This window comes from Bos indicus, chromosome 12 (genome assembly GCF_029378745.1).
Source record: "Bos indicus isolate NIAB-ARS_2022 breed Sahiwal x Tharparkar chromosome 12, NIAB-ARS_B.indTharparkar_mat_pri_1.0, whole genome shotgun sequence".
NCBI lineage: Eukaryota > Metazoa > Chordata > Mammalia > Artiodactyla > Bovidae > Bos > Bos indicus.
In genome coordinates, this window is record NC_091771.1 from 23,862,109 (window position 1) to 23,883,752 (window position 21,644).

The following is a 21,644-nucleotide window of genomic DNA, read 5'->3' on the forward strand; positions in this document are numbered from 1 at the left end:
AAATAACTAATTGAATAAATAAATAAGAGTTCAAGTGATAACTACAGGAATGGGAGAAATAGAAAAACCACCACTAGAGCACCATTGTAAGTATTGCTTCAGGGATGATCCACAGAAGGATGCTAAGATCAGTAGGCAAACTTCAAGCAGAGAAAGGATGTTTACATAACCCCACAGTATCTCCCTCAGATATGTATTAATTATTCTGGTGGTTTTAACATATGTCCAAAACCTCTTTAATAATCCTCCCTGCAGGGGAAGCTTAATTCTCACCTTGAACATGAGTTTGGACATGTTGATTTGTTTCTACCAAATAGGAGAGTGGAGAAGGCTGGCAGGCACGGCCTCATGGAGTGATCAAGTCACCACCATCAGTAATAAGCCATGTTGGCATTATGGGATGATTCAATGAGATGGTCACTGTGGCATTCTTTCCCCAAAGCCTAACTTCAGACTAATCTTAATGAAAAGCAGGCAAGCCTAGACTGAGGAATAGTCTACAAAATACCTGCTCAGTGTTCCTCAAAAGTCAAGCTCATAAAAGACAAAAATTGAGAGACTGTCACCAACTGGGTTAAGGAGATATGATGACTAAATGCAACGTGGTATTCTGGGATGGATCCTAGAAGAGAATAAGAATATTACTTATTCTTATTAAAAGAAGATGGCAAATGTCTAATCAAGTCTGTAGTTCAGTTAATGGTATTTTTTATAAAAGACCGTGCTTGTATAAGATATTAACATTAAAAGAAGGGAATTCTCTGTACTCTCCTTGCAACTCTTCTGTAAGTCTAAAATAATTTCAAAATAAAAAGTTAAAGAAACTAGTAGAAGCATTTTATATCTACTTTGTAGCATAGGTTAAGCATTCCGCAACATTTTAAAAATGAATGACTTAATCTATTTGACTGTATCTTCCTTGGTTTTTATGTGATTCCAGAACTTCTATTGAGCCATGCTCTAAGTACATTGGCAAAGTGAAAAAAAGTGAAAGTGTTAGTCATGTTTGACTCTTTGCGACCCCATGGAGTATAGTCTGCCAGGCTCCTCTGTCCATGGAATGCTCTAGGCAAGAATACTGGAGTGGGTTGCCATTCCTTTCTCCAAGGGATCTTCCTGATCCAGGGGTTGAACCCAGGTCTCCTGCAATGCACACAGATTCTTTGCTGTCAAGGCCACCAGCGCTATATGTGGACTTTTAATAATTCCATCCTTTAGTGACTTCCATCTTCCTAATACGACCCATATTTTCCCTACCTGACACATCCTTCCTTCTTCAAAATGCAGTTCAAATATTGCCTTTCTGTGAAGTTTCCCAAGTATCTATAAATCTTTCTAAATATATTTTTGCACTCATGAGATCATACCTGATACATTAGTTTTCTGACTATTTAAAAATGCAAGTTTTCTAAAAGGAAGAGCCACATTGTTGTATTTTTAAATTCTTAATTTAACACCCAAAGACTGTAAAGGTTTGATAAAGTTTCCGTGGATGAAAAAATGAAAGGACAAATGACTGACTGTTCTGAGTATCTAACTTGTTTATTATATCCCATTATAAGTTATTGGACTGAAATATTAGTGTTTATCCTTTATTTAAACAATGTTTTTTGTTTTCTTACCTCACAAGAACCCATAACAAGTTTCATTTTATATATAAGTGATCACCTTACAATTCAGTTTAAAGAGGTCATTTACCACTGCACAGTTATGGCTTCTGGTTGTCTTTCCAGCAGGGTGGAGGGAAGGGTGATCATCTACCATGATCTTTTCATTCACTGGGGCTATTTGGTGAGGAATTTTAAACTTTTTTTCAGGCTAGCTTACCTTGATCCTTTGCTAGAGGAGTGATATGCTCACTTTTAAAATATTTGCCAATATGGAGCTATGTTCCTCATCCTAGAAAAACAATTTTGAACAATTTTTATGTTCCTCTCTACAGTAACAATAAAATATGTTGCCACACTTAGAGCATCTTGTCTTATTTATGGGACAAATGAGATGCTGACTGACTTCATTCTTAGACAAATATTCTTCCAATTATTTCTTGTCAAAAGACAGGTGATAAAATACTTGATTAGTTGAAGTATGGTATACTCACTTATTATTATACATATGATATATTAGTATTTATTTCTCTATTAATGAATTTAAAATATGGAAAATTTTTATTTTCTTTAAAAAGATAGTGACTGAACTAAACAATATATTAACAATAAGAGAAGTTAAGGGAATTCTCTGTACTCTACAACTCTCTTTTTAGCTTAGAAAAGTCAAGCCATTAAATGGAAGGGAAGTGCTCTTATTGTTGAATTTTTTACTTGAAATATAGACTTACAAAATTCATGGAATTTACATGACAAAGTCCAGAGTATCAATGTTGAATGATAATTTTGTTTGTATCATCATTTTTATGATTTATATTGGTTCATATTATAGTAATTATTCTTATTTAGTGTCCTGTTCACTCTGTTTTATTCATATACTAAATAATTAGTTAAAATGCATTTCTTTACAAATGCAATGCATTTTATCTTGATAACTCTTAAATCTGTCTACCCACCTGTAGATGTTGCATCTTGGAGACTACTTCTAATATCAGTTATTTATCCACATTTCCATTATTTTTATGACATAGTTATACTTTCCCAGTCTTATAAAACTGAAGCTGACAGATAAGTATTAAATGCATTGGATGGTCAGATCAGATCAGATCAGATCAGTCGCTAAGTAGTGTCCGACTCTTTGCGACCCCATGAACTACAGCACGCCAGGCCTCCCTGTCCATCACCAATTCCCGGAGTTCACCCAGACTCATGTCCATCGAGTCAGTGATGCCATCCAGCCATCTCATCCTCTGTCGTCCCCTTCTCCTCTTGCCCCCAGTCCCTCCCAGCATTAGGGTCTTTTCCAATGAGTCAACTCTTCGCATGAGGTGGCCAAAGGACTGGAGTTTCAGCTTTAGCATCATTCCTTCCAAAGAAATCCCAGGGCTGATCTCCTTCAGAATGGACTGGTCAGATCTCCTTGCAGTCCAAGGGACTCTCAAGAGTCTTCTCCAACACCACAGTTCAAAAGCATTAATTCTTCGGTGCTCAGCCTTCTTCACAGTCCAACTCTCACATCCATACATGACCACAGGAAAAACCATAGCCTTGACTAGACAAACCTTTGTTGGCAAAGTAATGTCTCTGCTTTTGAATATGCTATCTAGGTTGGTCATAACTTTCCTTCCAAGGAGTAAGTATCTGTAGTAAATTATTAAAACTAGGTCCTCTCATAAACTTTGAACTTAGTTAATCAATGTCTCTTATAGTCTGGAGGTTAATTTTATAAAGTTAATTTAAATATTTCTTGCATAAAAAACTATATAGTGGCTATTACATTCTGTATACATGTATCATGGAATATGTGTGCTAATTTACATGTGTCTTAAATTTATAGAAATTTAAACTCAATTTTAACCTATATTGACAAATTATTTTCATGAGTTTACATCTAGAAATGTTGCCAGTTAGAAATTCAAGGAAACTAAAGATGATCACCATCCAATGAATATCCGAGTATCAGCCACTTTTGTACATTGAACCACATTTGCAGAGCAACAACCCAGCATGTGGGCATCATTATCTACCAGACAGAGTCTCCAAGGAGAGGAGATAACTACCCTGAGGGTAAGTGGCAGGAGACTACAAAACCCAATTCTTAGGCTCCTAAACCAACACACCTTCTATTGTCAGTTTAGAAGCAGGGGTACTAAGGCTCTAGTGTTTTAATCTTATAAGAAATGTAAAATCACCTGAGGTCTCTCAGACCAAAACTTTCTGGGTTGTGAAATTTAGTTACCGTATTACAGTGTACGGTATGGTCAAGGCTGAAACTGAATAGGCATTTATTGTGTATCTTCTAGAATTCAAGCACCATTCAAGCTTAATATATTTTATCTTGACTTTTTAACACAGGATTCTGAGAGTCAGTGCTATCGTGATTTCACACATGAGAAAACATAACTCCAAGGTAGGTTATTATGTGTAGACCCCACACTGGTTGAAGGCATAGTATTGGGGTACAAACTAGCTGTTGCTGAGTACAAATCTTGTGTTTTTTAAAAGTGCAAACTACAGACACTCAAAAGGAGTTCTAAGTTTGACAAAAGAAGAGGCAGCTGAAAGTGCAGGGTATTGGGGTTCCCTTTGACCACCTCATGCGAGGAGTTGACTCATTGGAAAAGACTCTGATGCTGGGAGGGATTAGGGGCAGGAGAAGAAGGGGACGACAGAGGATGAGATGGCTGGATGGCATCACCAACTCGATGGATGTGAGTTTGAGTGAACTCCGGGAGTTGGTGATGGACAGGGAGGCCTGGCGTGCTGCAATCCATGGGGTCGCAAAGAGTTGGACACTACTGTGCCACTGAACTGACTGACTGACTGAGAGAAACAGACTTCACTTTCACTTTTCACTTCCATGCATTGGAGAAGGAAATGGCAACCCACTCCAGCATTCTTGCCTGGAGAATCCCAGGGACAGAGGAGCCTGGTGGGCTGCCATCTATGGGGTCGCACAGAGTCGGACATGACTGGAGCGACTTAGCAGCAGCAGCAGAGAAACAGAATCAATAGGAGAAACAGAGGATAGATAGATGACAGATGATCGGCAGTTGCTTTGGTGACTCAGTGGTAAAGAATCTGCTTGCCAATGCAGGAGACACAGGAGATGCAGGTTTGATCCCTGGATCAGGAAGACCCCCTGGAGAAGGAAACAGCAAGCCACTCCAGTATTCTTGCCTGGAAAATCCCATGGACCGAGGAGCCCTGAGGGCTACAGGCCATGGGGTCACAAAGAGTCGGACTCAACTGAGCATGCCTAGATAGATAGATTCACACACACATACATAGATTGAAATGATATATGTCATAAGGAATTGACTCACACAGTTTGGAGGATGAGAAGTACCACAGTCTGTCGTCTGTCAACCCGAGAACTAAGGCAGCTGGTGGCATAAATTCCAGTCTCAGTCTGAAGGCCTAAGAACCAGGAACACAGTCCCAGTCCAGTATCAGGAGACCAATGTTTCAACTTAGCAGTCAGGCAGAAAGCGAATTCAGTCCTCCTCTACCTTTTTGTTCTCTATTCAGGCTCTCAAAAGACTGAGAGCCCACCCACATTAGGGATGGTAATCTGCTTCACTCCGTCCATTATTTCAAACGCTAATCTATTCTGGAAACACCCCATAGACATACCTAGAAAAGTTTAACCATATATTTGGGCATTCCAGCCAGGTTGACAAAATTAACCATCATACACAGAAATTTTTCAAAAATTATCAACTAGAGAAATCAGATGATTTTTGCAGAAATTTATCAAAGATCAAGTTAAACTCTATGCTATTGCTAAATCCCCCAAATATAACATTGATTAAGTATTGATAATGAAAGTTATCTCCTGTTAAGATGGTATTTGCTATAGTCATCCATTATATAACATTTAAAGAGGAGATCTAAAATAATTATTGACTAAAATATATTTCTAGTATATCTAATCTTCATTAAAATTCATACAAAAAAGTCATAGAATTTGAATAATAATGATTATTTTACTTCCAAATAATGTTGGTTTCATTGGCAGAAGGCTGTAATTACAATGTGTCAAACATCTGGTTTAAGAAAAAGAAAATTTATATGTATTCCAATTTCTCATACTCCGTAGACAAAATATTTGATAGATAATTTTTTTTTTTTTAGGTTTTCATCCAAATAGTCCACTAATGCATACAAAGCACCTATGAGGTTTTTAATATCATGGCGCTGGGGGATTGCAATTTTGAATGGTACACTGACAACTAAAATATCAACTTCCAGCTTTACTTTCATGATAATTTTAATAAACCAGCAGATGTTTACAAAACTAATAAACTGTTTTATCTGAGGTGGTGTGGGATCATATCTGTTAGAATTAGAGTAGATGTTGGTAGTTTAATTCCTCAATTTCCTTAGGGCAGCTGGGTCCCCAGGAAGCAGAGAAAATTAGCAAAGATCTAAGAGCTGTTTGTAATGGAGCCAGTCAGAATGGAGAATTCTATGAAATAAACCATAGCTCTTACTCGTTTCTTAAATCAGTTCCTTAAATTAATTTAGGCCAACTCTTAGAATAACAAGAGAACTTTGACTTAAAGAGAATTAGCTTCATTTAGTTAAAGTTTAAATGAAGACTTGATGGAAAATAAACTATACCACTTACGTAAATAATCCTATCATATCTGTTAAATTTCCAAAGACATAGAGCTCAGTGAATTTGGAAGAATGTACTAATATGCCTGCTGATAAAAGCTGTTTTAAATGCGGTCTTAAATCATTCGATGCCAATATACTGAGAAGATAAACTTCTAGGATGAGTATTTAAACATCATGATTTAGCTTTATATTGCTAAAAAAAAAAAAGATCACAGTGTCATAGAGCAAATGACAGTACAGAATAACAGAATTCTCTGGAAGGCAAATCTATCATACATTTGGACAATAACCAAATAACCTGTGAAAAGTTGCTTTGCCAAATAAATGTCATCTTCTAAGTTGCTATGGTAATTACTATACTTGTTAGAGGTATTTAGGAGATGCTGAATTCCTTGTGCATAATGAACTTTTATGAAGAGTATTCTAAGCAGTCTGGTTTTAAAAAAACCAATTTGTTTTTACTCTGCATAATTGATGTTTGAGTTCAGCGTAGAAATAAACTCACTTGGTAAATTGAAAGGACATGAAAAGATTGGGTGAAAGATTTTAAAGTTCAAGACAAAAGGAAAAGATTGCCTGTTATAATATTTATGCCTTCTGCTTTCCTGTTAACTGTATAGTGCTTTTAGGATGTTATTCAATCTGAATTACCATCCAGAAACAGCAAAGAAAGTGAGCGTTGCCTTGCAGCACAATTCTACTGAGCTTTAACCTTCTGGGCTTAATTTAACAATGGGAGTGAAACCCACACTTAATTATTTACTAATTGCTACATCTCACAGGAGCAAAGGACTAAATTATGTTCTCTTTTCCTAGCTGCCTTCATAGCGAATTGACCCAGATTATTTGAGATGCTGTGACTGGAGAGTGGGGAGGGGGAGATGAGGGGACTGACTTGCCGTGGGTCTTTTTAGAAGTTATTTACAGCCTGAAAATATTCTCCAAAGAGAAGAGCCGGTGGGGGAATGACAAATAAAATTCCATTACGTTGAGTATAGGTTAATATGGCAGCCAAGAGTCAATCTGCCTAAGATCTGAGGGACTGATGTTTAGGCGAGGTCCGGCAGTGTTGTTGAAGAGTCAAAAGGATTCTCTGACAGCCAGTAATGAGGAATCTGAGGTTCAGAGTTAGGAGACCAACTACAGGTAAGGCAACTGCTGGAAAATTAGACAACATGATAAAACCCAGTCACTGGGAAACATAATGGCCATTCATTAACAGAGAGAATAGCAAAATGTGTAATAGGGGATAAAGAAAATTGGACTCAGAGTAGGGAACACACTTATAAAAACCCTTGTGACCTTGTCAAGTTAGTTATCTCACTAACCATCCTATGGGTCACTAATAATAGTGATTGCCCCAAGGGGGTTTCCTGAGAATTGAGTTCATACAAATAAAATTTAGGACAGTGCCTAGCATACAGTGCCTAGTTCTGTAAGTGTTGTTTTTGTTGTTACAAGGAACAGTTTTAAAATAGACTCAATCTTTGGGGGTCTAACCTATAATGTAAGAACAAATTTCTAGGGACATGGAGGGACCGGCCTCGTTAAGTAGCTGCCCTAATGGAATTTTTGCTCCCACCTGCCTAGACCAAAGATTGCTTGGGCATGTGGAATAGGATTTAGCCTGAGGTGTTTACCATGTCTGCCTCTGACTGCTCACTGAAGCCACCAGCTTCCATTGCTCACCCTTTGGCTGCATCCTCTGGATGTAACACTGAGTGGCTGCGTGCTCTAGCAGAAGTTGACAATTTTTCTGAGACACAGAAATGTATCTTTTCCTGTGACTTGGTATAGTTCTTTCATATTCCCAAATTTGTACAATCATTGAAAGATTCAGTATTTGGTAGGGAATAATAAAGATCACAGAGTAATTTAGAACATAATTGGCATAACCCACATTCTAAAAGGCGTAATAGGAGAGCCATTGTGTAAAAAGTCTAACTGCTTCTGAACAACGACAATTATCCTAGAAACAGAAACTAGCATAGAATCAGGAGCTCTTTCTCATCCTCATTCCTTTTAAAAACTCTGCTTCCTTTCCCTGGAATTCTTTGCTTCCACTAGTCACTGAGGATACACCTGGTGCACGCTCAGTCACTCAGTCGTGTCTGACTCTTTGCGACCCCATGGGCTGTACACCACCAGGCTCCTCTGTCTGTGGGATATTCCCGGCAAGAATACTGGAGTGGGTTTCCATCTCCTTCTCTGGGGGATCTTCCCGACCCAGGGATCGAACCCATGTCTCCCGCATCTCTTGCATTGGCAGGCAGATTCTTTACCACTGAGCCACCCGGGAAGCCCTGGGCAACATCTACTCATAGTTAAATACTTCCATAGCAAGCATTTCTCTCCCTCCAGGTACAATTAATGGTTTTCTCTTTGGAATCCCCAAGAAACACTTTACCAATCTCTACTGGAGAACTCGCCATGTGGTATTTATTACTGATTATTAACAAAAGTCTCACATCCATACATGACCACTGGAAAAACCATAACCTTGACTAGATGGACCTTTGTTGACAAAGTAATGTCTCTGCTTTTTAATATGCTGTCTAGGTCATGTATGGATGTGAGAGTTGGACTATAAAGAAAGCTGAGTGCTGAAGAATTGATGCTTTTCAACTGTGGTGTTGGAGAAGACTCTTGAGAGTCCCTTGGACTGCAAGGAGATCCAACCTGTCCATTCTAAAGGAGATCAGCCCTGGGTGTTCTTTGGAAGAAATGATGCTGAAGCTGAAACTCTAAAACTTTGGCCACTTGATGCAAAGAGCTGACTCATTTGAAAAGACCCTGATGCTGGGAAAGATTGAAGGCAGGAGGAGAAGTGGACAACAGAGGATGAGATGGTTGGATGGCATCACTGACTCAACAGACATGGGTTTGGGTGAACTCCGGGAGTTGGTGATGGGCAGGGAGGCCTGGTGTGCTGTGATTCACAGGGTCGCAAAGAGTCAGACACGACTGAGCGACTAAACTGAACTGAACTGATTAACAAAACTTCTCCTCTACTAGACAGTGTCCTCCCTGAGGTCAGAGAATTCTTGCTGCTGTTTTAACAGCTATAGCGAGATATAATTTGTATAAAAGTTCACCCACTGGGATTGTGTTCTATGTGACATTTTATCCTCAACCCTCAAGATAGTCCTGGTCTGCTATAGAATAAGCCTCAATAAATCTTTTGCTGAAGAATGGAGCCCACACTGAGGGGTCAAGATTTCTGGGAGACACGAAGCAGACATGAAACAGACACATCCCAGTTAACTAGTTTGTCTTCAGGGTCAAGTTGGTAGATGAGGTTGCTCACTGTCACTCTCACTCAGTCTGAATACCTTCTTTTAAAGAATGTACCTTCAAATAGAGGAGAAGGCCTTGCTTCACCAAAGGTGACTCCTTGCCTGAAACTGCAATGGACTCATATAAATGAATTAGCTTCAGGACCTTACTACTGGGCTCAGCACGCTATCTTCAGTCACTGAAAATGGGTGAAACAGAACAAACTACCCTGTCTTTTCCTTTCCTTTTTAATAGCAGGACAGGTTGTTTTAGGGATATAGAGAATAATGAATTGAGAAACATTCATGAATTAAACCTCTAAACATAAAAAAAAAAAAAATTAGTTACTGTATATTAGTGATTACGGGGGGTCCAGTTTTGTCCCCCCAGTGCTAAAGAGCTCTTTTGATAATTCTAGATAAAACAAATTATATAATCAGTAAGTACAGGGAACCCTGTTTACTACTGTTATATTTCCTCCAAATGCTTCAAATAAAGCCTATATGAGAAATGAATGTCACATAGTAACTACCATTTAGGAGAAAAGAAACTGATGTAGACTGTCTTATTTACAACTAAAACAAAAAAAGATAAATGTGTGAATTTTTAAAATTATACCCCTAATAAAAACCTTCTGCTTAATTCCACCATGATGGTAAAACTACATCTATATCTTCACTATCCAAGCAAAAATATATATTTTAGTTTTATTAATAAAATTGTACTTTTTAGAAATAGAAATACCTAAATTGACTTCATAATAAATATTTAGAGTGAAGACGACAATGGAAATTTATGGAAACCGTGTTCTATCTTCAAAAAGCTAATTTCTCTTCATAGCTATCATAAATGTCAGGAATTCTGACAGTTGTGTTTATCTAAACAGCTAATACATTTGGAAACAATTTTTTTTGGAAACCTCATCTGTATATAATGAAGAGACACCCTTTCTGTAACTAAGAGCAAAAAGTCATATAACAAAACCGAATACAAATAACCTAGTATTGTAAAAATTTAAGTCAAGCTTTATGAAAACATGAAGGTTTTCCCTGGTGGCTCAGTGGCAATGATCAGATCAGATCAGTCGCTCAGCCATGTCCGACTCTTTGCGACCCCATGAATCGCAGCACGCCAGGCCTCCCTGTCCATCACCAACTCCCAGAGTTCACTCAGACTCATGTCCATCGAGTCAGTGATGCCATCCAGCCATCTCATCCTCTGTCGTCCCCTTCTCCTCTTGCCCCCAATCCCTCCCAGCATCAGAGTCTTTTCCAATGAGTCAACTCTTCGCATGAGGTGGCCAGAGTACTGGAGTTTCAGCTTTAGCATCATTCCTTCCAAAGAAATCCCAGGGCTGATCTCCTTCAGAATGGACTGGTTGGATCTCCTTGCAACCAAGGGACTCTCAAGAGTCTTCTCCAACATCACAGTTTAAAAGCATCAATTCTTCGGCGCTCAGCCTTCTTCACAGTCCAACTCTCACATCCATACATGACCACAGGAAAAACCATAGCCTTGACTAGATGGACCTTGTTGGCAAAGTAATGTCTCTGCTTTTGAATATGCTATCTAGGTTGGTCATAACTTTCCTTCCAAGGAGTAAGCGTCTTTTTATTTCATGGCTGCAGTCACCATCTGTAGTGATTTTGGAGCCCAGAAAAATAAAGTCTGACACTGTTTCCACTGTTTCCCCATCTATTTCCCATGAAGTGATGGGACTGGATGCCATGATCTTTGTTTTCTGAATGTTGAGCTTTAAGCCAACTTTTTCACTCTCCACTTTCACTTTCATCAAGAGGCTTTTGAGTTCCTCTTCACTTTCTGCCATAAGGGTGGTGTCATCTGCATATCTGAGGTTATTGATATTTCTCCTGGCAATCTTGATTCCAGCTTGTGTTTCTTCCAGTCCAGCATTTCTCATGATGTACTCTGCATAGAAGTTAAATAAACAGGGTGACAATATACAGCCTTGCCGAACTCCTTTTCCTATTTGGAACCAGCCTGTTTTTCCATGTCCAGTTCTAACTGTTGCTTCCTGACCTGCATACAAATTTCTCAAGAGGCAGATCAGGTGGTCTGGTATTCCCATCTCTTCAGAATTTTCCACAGTTTCTTGTGATCCACACAGTCAAAGGCTTTGGCATAGTCAATAAAGCAGAAATAGATGCTTTTCTGGAACTCTCTTGCTTTTTCCATGATCCAGCGGATGTTGGCAATTTGATCTCTGGTTCCTCTGCCTTTTCTAAAACCAGTTTGAACATCAGGAAGTTCACGGTTCACATATTGTTGAAGCCTGGCTTGGAGAATTTTGAGCATTACTTTACTAGCATGTGAGAGGAGTGCAATTGTGCAGTAGTTTGAGCATTCTTTGGCATTGCCTTTCTTTGGGATTGGAATGAAAACTGATCTTTTCCAGTCCTGTGGCCACTGCTGAGTTTTCCAAATTTGCTGGCATCTTGAGTGCAGCACTTTGACAGCATCATCTTTCAGGACCTGGAACAGCTCAACTGGAATTCCATCACCTCCATTAGCTTTGTTCGTAGTGATGCTTTCTAAGGCTCACTTGACTTCATATTCCAGGATGTCTGGCTCTAGGTCAGTGATCACACCATCGTGATTATCTGGGTTGTGAAGATCTTTTTTGTACAGTTCTTCTGTGTATTCTTGCCACCTCTTCTTAATATCTTCTGCTTCTGTTAGGTCCATACCATTTCTGTCCTTTATCGAGCCCATCTTTGCATGAAATGTTCCTTTGGTATCTCTGATTTTCTTGAAGAGATCTCTAGTCTTTCCCATTCTGTTGTTTTCCTCTATTTCTTTGCATTGATCACTGAGGAAGGCTTTCTTATCTCTTCTTGATATTCTTTGGAACTCTGCATTAAGATGCTTATATCTTTCCTTTTCTCCTTTGCTTTTCACTTCTCTTCTTTTCACAGCTATTTGTAAGGCCTCCTCAGACAGCCATTTTGCTTTTTTGCATTTCTTTTCCATGGGGATGGTCTTGATCCCTGTCTCCTGTACAATGTCATGAACCTCATTCCATAGCTCATCAGGCACTCTATCTATCAGATCTAGTCCCTTAAATCTATTTCTCAGTTCCAGTGTATAACCATAAGGGATTTGATTTAGGTCATACCTGAATGGTCTAGTGGTTTTCCCTACTTTCTTCAATTTAAGTCTGAATTTGGCAATAAGGAGTTCATGGTCTGAGCCACAGTCAGCTCCTGGTCTTGTTTTTGCTGACTGTATAGAGCTTCTCCATCTTTGGCTGCAAAGAATATAATCAATCTGATTTCGGTGTTGACCATCTGGTGATGTCCATGTACAGAGTCTTCTCTTGTGTTGTTGGAAGAGGGTGTTTGTTATGACCAGTGCATTTTCTTGGCAAAACTCTATTAGTCTTTGCCCTGCTTCATTCTGTATTCCAAGGCCAAATTTGCCTGTTACTCCAGGTGTTTCTTGACTTCTTACTTTTGCATTCCAGTCCCCTATAATGAAAATGAATCTACCTGCAATACAGAAGACATGGGTTTGATCCCTGGGTCAGAAAGATCCCTTGGAGGAGGAAATGGCAATCCACTCCAGTATTCTTGCCTGGAAATTTTCATGGACAGGGAAGCCTGGTGAGCTATAGTCTGTAGGGTTGCAAAACAGTGGGACACGATTTAGTGACTAAACAAGAAAATGAAAGTATGAAGATGATTTATTATAACTTTAAGAGAGGAATAGGAAGAATGGCAATGTTAGCAATGTGTCTAAAGTTACATGGCTCATTGTCAGAGACAACGACAAAAGCAGAGACTAATAGCGTCAGAGTCTAATCGCTACAGTCATTAAAGATTATCCAAGTTAAGTCATCTGTCTAGTTCTTGAATTCTCTCTCCAGCTTTTCCCTTTGAGTTGTCTCTTTCACCCTTGAATACTCTCAGCAACAGAGTTTACTAGTCTCTAAGAGAAACATTTAATCCTTGACAAGAAATATTACTGTTAATAGATCATCCCTTAGATGAGAAGAAAGTGTTTTCTTTATCATCTCTACCCATTCCTCTTTGTTCTAGCTTTTGGAGTCATGAAAAACAAGTCAAATATATTTTAAACTTGAGAGTTCTGCTAGTTATCAAGGACAGCTGATTTTTTCTTTTATAAACTAAAATTTCTTTTTGATTAAGAGGCTGTTTTTTTTAGTAAAATATATTGTGTTCTCCTTATCAAAAACTTAGAAAATTTAGGCAAGAACAGAAATCATTCAGTTACCCATCAGTGACCTTTCTTAATTATGAGTGTATTAATAGTTACCACCTTCTCATAGGTTTTATCCTTGGTGTAGCTATTAATTTTACTGTGTTCAAAAATTTTTCCATGATTAGCAAAGATCTTAATATGCTTATTTTACATAATATTAATTTCTAATCATATTATTTTATTTAAGTGGCACACTTTTTATTAAGTAGATATTTAGCTCTTAATTGATGAGCTGACAATGACTGGTTTTTAAGTCTTGAAGTCTCTCCAGTTTTTCTCAACAATATGTAAGAGTTATTTTTCCTTTTGTGCATACATCATCACCTGCTTTATAAAATACAGCTCTAAGATAGATTCCTGGGAGAGATATTCATGGGGTAAAGGGCTTGAACCTTTCAAAAGACCAATATACATTTTTCCAGTTCCTTTCCACTTTCAACTATCACCAGCAATTTAACAAGAGAAATATTTTCATTGCATCCTTTCTGGTACTGGTCATTCTTTTATATATAATATGATCATATTTGGCATGCAATGTGTCTGTCTTACTGGTAGACTTCATAGTTATAGAGGTCAGTAAAGTAGAATGCACTTTCAAATGATATCTTCCAGGTATATTTTCTATTCTTGGAAGAAGCTGTTCTTTTTATTCTCTGACTCTTAGTGATTTTTGTTTTCTATTTAATAACCTCTTCTCAGTCATATTTAGTTTTAATAATTCTCCTAGTTATTTTATCTTTTAATTTTCTACATTATGTTTTACTACTAAGAATTTTTGAATTCTATGTATGCATACCATGAGTCTTCCTCATAGTCATTTCTCCACTATTTTTTGCTTAGAAAATTCTTCCCCACTGAAAGGATTGACTAACATTTGTTGATGCTTTCCCATCATTTTGTTTCAATATTCGATTTTTAAATGCAATTCAACCATTCTCATGGTATTCCGAAATAATTATTTCCAAAACTTTTAACTGTCTCAACATTGCTTATTATCATTCCATTTCCTGCCCTTATTTTTAATGCTTCTCTAATGATATGCTTTTATGAAATATGTATTGAATTACTTCTCTCTCTCTCCCTCACACACTGCTACCACCACCACTACCACCGCCAGCATCACCAGCAATAACATCTAAGCCCTGTGACATCTTTGCTTCTGCAGTAATCTAATTGGTATTTTTTTACATTTAAGAGTCATATATTTATCAAAAATTCTATTGCATACACATAGATTTAAGCCTTTTATATTACTTTTGCTATGATTACAAGATTTATTTCTTTCTCCTTTGGTCAAAAGACTCACTGTTTCCATAGTTAGCATTCATACATATGCATCTGTGCACACACAATGTCAGAAACTGAATGTTGGCTATGGACTACAGGATCTGATTGTTCTGGGTGACTTTTGCATAAATTTTGCTCTTGAATATGTCATTTTTGAAACCAGGTTATTTTGTCTTTCTTGGTGTAATCTGGTAAACTACTTTCTTGTAATATGTATCGCCTTCCCTCCACATTTCTTCTGAATATTGCTTCTTTTACAGCAAATTATGCTTTCGTTGTCAACAGGACAATTAGTGACACCTTTGACACAATGAAAGTAGTAAACCTGTTTCTGGTGTTGTAGTAGCAATATATATACCTTCATTCTTGTTACAAAATGGTATATCCTTAAAAATCTTCACATTCTGCAAAGGTATGAAAAATAGGGATATGGGAGAGGATTAGAGAAAGATTACCTCAAATATATTAAATCAGAGCTAATAAAATATTAATAAACCACCCCGACCACCCTACCAAAAGTAGATCTCCATCTTATCCCTCTTTGTTCAATAAAATATGAGCAGACACTTAAATCTCCACCTACATTCCACCATCAGTCTGAATTTTGCATTCTTTTTTTGAAGATTTTTTTTTTTGATGTGGACCATTTTTAAAGTCTTTATTTAATTTGTTACAATATTTTTTCTGCTTTTGTGTTTTGGCCACAAGGCATGTGGGGTCTTAGCTCCCTTACCAGGGATCAAACCCATGCCCTCTGTGTTGGAAGGCAAAATCTTAATTACAAGACCACCAGGGAAGTCCCCAAGTTTTGCATTATTAATCCTAGAGTTCCATGTTTCCTCCTTCATGATGTAGACTGTGGAATGGCACTCACTCGTTCTATTGGCAGATGGTCTCTCGGTTTTCACTCTTGGTGGTGGTTTAGTCACTAAGCTGTGTCTGACTCTTGCAACTCTGTGGACTATAGCCTACCAGGCTCTTCTGTCCATGGGATTTCCCAGGCAAGAATACTGGAGTGGGTGCTATTTCCTTCCCCAGGTGATCTCCCCAACCCAGAGGTTGAACTCTTGTTTCCAAATCAATCAGCAGCCTCAGATCAGATCATTCTCTCAGTCGTGTCCGAGTCTTTGCGACCCCATGAATCACAGCACACCAGATCTCCCTGCCCATCACCAATTCCTGGAGTTCACTCTGACTCACGTCCATCGAGTCAGTGATGCCATCCAGTCATCTCATCCTCTGTCGTCCCCTTCTCCTCCTGCCCCCAATCCCTCCCAGCATCAGAGTCTTTTCCAATGAGTCAACTCTTCACATGAGGTGGCCAAGGTACTGGACTTTCAGCTTTAGCATCATTCCTTCCAAAGAAATCCCAGGGCTGATCTCCTTCAGAATGGACTGGTTGGATCTCCTTGCAGTCCAAGGGACTCTCAAGAGTCTTCTCCAACACCACAGTTCAAAAGCATCAATTCTTCGGCGCTCAGCCTTCTTCACAGTCCAACTCTCATATCCATACATGACCACAGGAAAAACTATAGCAGCCTAAGTGACCATTAAAAGCAGAACTTGGATTACATACGTTCCCAGCTCAAGGCCATTCAAGAACTATGTTTTGAATACATTCCCAAATCTTTGCCCTGCATTTCCTGGTTATAGACTCATTGCCTCCACTCTCTCCCTTACATGCAGTACTCTATTGACAAGCTCTCCCTCTTCTACATCCTAGAATGCATCATTCTGTCCCTGCTTCACTGTTTTCCCACTTTCAGATCATTTTTAACATAATGGTCTTCTCTGAACTTTTAAATGTTGCTTAGCTGCCATTTTATCATCTTTCATGTCACAGAGAGGCCACCCCCAATCACCCTACAGAAAGCAGATCTCCATCTCTCCTGGCTCTTGCCATGTTTCTCAAGGATGTTGACTTTCATTTCCCAGGGTGCTGTCAATGTTTAATACGCACATTTGACATACAGATGTTTAATAGATATTTTATGCCTGCAGCAAATATTCATTATACACTTGTTATGTACCAGACCCTTTTCTAAGCCATGCATGTAGATCAGTGAGCAATGGAGACAAAAATTCAACTGCTTAAACCATAGAAATCATTCTTTTTATACCTATACTTTCCACATATTGTAGTGCCATCCTGTGATCAAATATGGTCTTTGTGTGAACAATCTTCCAAGGCGGTATGCATGAGACTAATTTTATTCCTTCCTGCATTTAAATAATTTTAAAAAGATATGAAATTCTAGTTTCAAAGTTCATGTTGAGAGGGGAGGCTTTTATCCGTCTCAACTTTTCAGTCAATACCTCATTATATTCTAACCTTCAAATTTGCTGTTAAGAGGTCTGATATTAATCTGATCCTTTATTCATTTTATGTACTGGACTTCCCAAAATATTATCATGATTTTCTAGTAAAATAAGGATAAATTCATTATCACTCTTAGCAGTAGGGAGGACATCACATTGATATAGCTGTGTAGTGCCACCAGAGGGGCCAGCTGGAAAGAACATCCATAGAGATCTGCCCTGTGTGCAAGGGATTTAAGGTGGATCTTTCAAGATGGGAGAATGATGGAGATTGGGCAATATATGTGATGTTACTAATTTAGGATTGGTAGATTTAGCCAGAGCTTCCCTGGAGGCTCAGCAATAAAGAATCCTCCTGCCAATGCAGGAAGTGCAGGTTCGATCCCTGGGCCAGGAAGATTCCCTGGAGAAGGAAATGGCAATCCACTCCAGGATGCTTGCCTGGGAAATCCATGGACAGAGGAGCCTGGTGGCTACTAGTCCATGCAGTCGCAAAGGGTCAGGCACGACTCATCAACTAAACAGATTTAGCCAATTGAGGGGTCTGGAGAGAATCTTGATAAGAAAGATAAGAAAGCTGTTTGCCCAGGTGAGCAGGATGTTATCTCAGGTAAATTTAATTGCAGGAATTTCTTGATGGGAACACTGAAATCTTGAATTATTTATTGGTTTACAGTCTTATCACCCCTGAGAAAACATTTTATAGAGCAAAAATTTATTTTGACCTAGCTATTCCTTATGTTGAAAGTGGTAGCAATTCTCTTAGGGGATTTTTTTTTCTCCTCCTTTATAATTTTCTTAATCTATGAAGCAGCTGTTCTTCTATGTCTTACATGATGCTATGGCTTCTTTCCATATGAGGTCTTTTATCTTCTGTAATTATGAAACTTCTTGGTCATTACTACTAAAAATATGTCCCACACACCATTATTTATTTTCTCTTCAGTCATTTGCTATATTATAGATGTTGGCTCTTACCCATCTATTCTCTTTTTCTCTTCACTTTTACAGTTTCAAACTGGGAAAATGTCAACGATCTGAACTTTAAGTTTGCTGGTTCATTTCATGATCATTCTACCAGTATCACCAATTGCTTTTTTTAATTCTTACTCTTGATTACTTTTATTCCTCTGTTTTTCTCCTATCCTCTTTATAATTCTGTAAATATTAATATGCATATTTTAGTCTCCTATTAACTGGTATATAAACTTGATTTCTCCCTTTATGAGATATTCAGTTTGCCGGCCCTGGCTGTCTTGTACTTTTTTTTTTTCCCCCTCTGCGCTCTCATTTCCCTGGAAGTATCAGTCAAGTGACTTAAGTCTTACGTCCTTCTGAGATTTAGATAGTAGTGATAGAAAGCATATTCCAAAGGTGAGAGTTATAGATGTGTTGATTTACATGTTATAGGTCTTTGTGGGGAAAAAAAAAGCTTGTGGGTAAGGTATGTAGAGAATAAAAATAGGTAAAAAAAAAAAAAAAGAAAGAAAGCATTTTGCCCAGGCTATTCAGTAACTTATGACCACTGACTGGCTGTCCAGCTATTCATTGTGGCATTCAGTGGGCTAAACAATCTTTCAGCACATGATTAAAGAAATTTTACCCTGTTAATTTTATTCCTTTACCCCAAAAAACAGAGAAATAATTCTAAAAATATAATCATTAATTTGTTGATTCATCAGTAAATTTGGGGCAGTAACCACTTGCTTTGGATTGGGATGCAATACTGTGTAAGTCCCAATCTCTTACACAGTAAAAAGAAAAACACAGTTCACAGGGTCTATGAAGATGCATAAAGGAGGTCATTAACTCTGCCTTAAGAGGAAGAGAAGAAAAATCCACAGAGGCTGTGATAGTTCACAGAGGTTTTAAAATTTGGCAGGAGTTGCCAGAAGGCTCAAGGGGAGGAACAGAATTCTTATTCTAAAGAACAATATGAGAAAATGCTTCGAGCTGTAGTGGCCAAGTAGTTTGGATTCTTGTCAGTGTAAAATCAGGTTTTTCAGGGTTTGACTTGGGAGATACATCTAAGAAAGCATTAGAAGCCAGATCATGCAGGTCCCATATTCTATAATAGGTTATTATTTTCCCTGTGGATGGTTATGAGTCATTTAAGGATTATAAGTACAAGAGTGATTGAATCAGATTTATATTTTAGAAATTTTAGGCATGTGGCATTGCGGAGGCTAAATAGGGAGGAAGCAAGGATAATATCAGTGAGATTATTACAAGGATATTGGTGTAGTCGTGTGAAAGATGATGAAGAAAAGGGCCTGGAATTAGGAATGATAGTAAAAATGAGAGCATTATGCTTTTATGTGCACAATGCATTATGCCAAAGATACTGATATTATAATACTACACCAATGGGCTTCCCTGGTGGCTCAGAGGTTAAAGCGTCTGCCTCCAATGTGGGAGACCTGGGTTCGATCCCTGGGTCGGGAAGATCCCCTGGAGAAGGAAATGGCAACCCACTCCAGTATTCTTGCCTGGAGAATCCCATGGATGGAGGAGCCTGGTAGGCTACAGTCCATGGGTCGCAAAGAGTCAGACACAACTGAGCGACTTCACCTTCACCTACTACACCAATAGCAAGAAAAAAAATCCAAATAGGTTTGAGTGTGAATAAGTCAACTGGGAAATTTTTATTGCCTGTCAGATTTCAGAAAAAAAAAAAAAGAATACAATCTAGATATGTGCTGTACTATCCTAACAAAAAAAGGAGTCTTTATTTCTCGCTGTATCATGAGCTCACACCTGTACAGATGTATCCTCTAGCAGTTAGGGAATCAAAAGTCAAAAGAAAAAGAAAGGAAGTTGTTTGGGCAAATTTTATTTTACTTTTAATAATGTTCACTCAAAAGTGGAGATTTCTGTTTATTTTCTTTCCTTTGTGTTTTTCGGAATTCAAGTTCCCTGCTCTTTCCACCACACGCCTAAGCTCATCCTTTAGGGAATATGCCTTCTGATCGCTATAAATATCTGAAACTTTTGTTTTCCTGTGTATCTTCAAGATGTTTAGATAACTGCAGTTTTCATATCTAGGGACAATTTTTTAAAATTTCTCTTGAGATTGATGTCAAGGTGAAGCTCTCTTACATTTTTGTTTCTTAAGCCCTGAACATATTTAGGAAAAAGAAATATTGGGTTAATTTAAAATTCACGTGCAGGATTTGAGTCTTTCTGCATCACATTCCATATCTCTTCCAAGTCCTAGAAACATAACTTGATGAAGCAGCCATTTCATTTCCAGTTTATGCATCATAAAGGGATCATTGAAATCAAAGGATCTGCTAAACTCTGTAACTTATGGGGAAAAAAATTTTCCCCCTCAGAAAGTTCATTCTGAAAGTGCAGGATCAGGAATAGGCTTTTATTTCCACATTGGAGATAAGTATATTTGCTTCACTGAGTCCCATGTTCTTTTACAGACTTTCTATCCAGTAGCAATTCCATAGTTTCTGATAAGAGTGTCAGCTCAGGAACCATCAGCCTTATCAGCACCTTCTCTTTGCGATTACATTCATATATCACATTTTTAAATTGTTAACCTTGATTTTTGTCCTTCAGTTAGTATCACTGCATCTCAATCCAGAAGGACAAGTCAATGTACTGAAAAAATTATATACTCTTCCTTACTTTTTAAAGTTTTTAGTCATCAGTCAGAGTTACTCCATCTTTTCTCTCCCTCTCCTTTTCTCTTTCTCTATATTTTACTATCCCATTATAAATAACTCAATTTTATATTTTATATATTACATTTTAAATGTATTTTAAATACATCTAACCTTCCCAACATGAATTCTAACTTTTTCCCAATCCAGGACATTTGAAAGAAGATAGCAGATAAATGGTCTTCCTTAGCACAAACTCTCCTGATTCTTCTCGCCTGTCCTTCATGAGTATTGTTTTTCTCACTTTATGGATGGAGAGACAGGCTGTCTAATGGGAAGTCTCATGCCCAGTTCACAACTTAAATATGATGTGGACTAGAATATGTCTTTTTTTATTGAAATATAATTGCTTTGCCATGTTGTGTTCGTTTCTGTGGTACAACAAAGTGAATCAGCTGTGTGTATACATACATTCCCTCCCTCCTGAGCCTCCCACCCTCCCCTCATCCCATCCCTCTAGTCATCACAGAGCACTGAGCTAAGCCTCTTTTGCTATACAGCAGGGTCCCACCAGCTTTCTGTTTTACCATGGTAGTGTATATGTGTCAATACTAATCTCCCAATTATCCCACCCTCCTCTTCCCCTCCCCACCATGTCCAGCTGTCCATTCTC

The 21,644-nt window shown here is 38.1% G+C and overlaps 1 protein-coding gene across 3 annotated transcripts in view; it reads left to right on the top strand.

The window, feature by feature from the left end:
- TRPC4 (transient receptor potential cation channel subfamily C member 4) overlaps positions 1-21,644 on the top strand; it is a 207,144-nt gene that overhangs the window by 35,113 nt on the left and 150,387 nt on the right. Inside the window, exons 1-2 of one of the 3 annotated variants that reach the window (XM_070800169.1) lie at positions 3,385-3,674; positions 3,963-4,017. The exons of the other annotated variants lie outside the window; for them this stretch is intronic. The gene's annotated coding sequence lies outside the window, so the exon portion shown is untranslated. Of the gene's footprint in view, positions 1-3,384; positions 3,675-3,962; positions 4,018-21,644 lie in introns of those variants that run through there. 3 annotated transcript variants of the gene reach the window in all.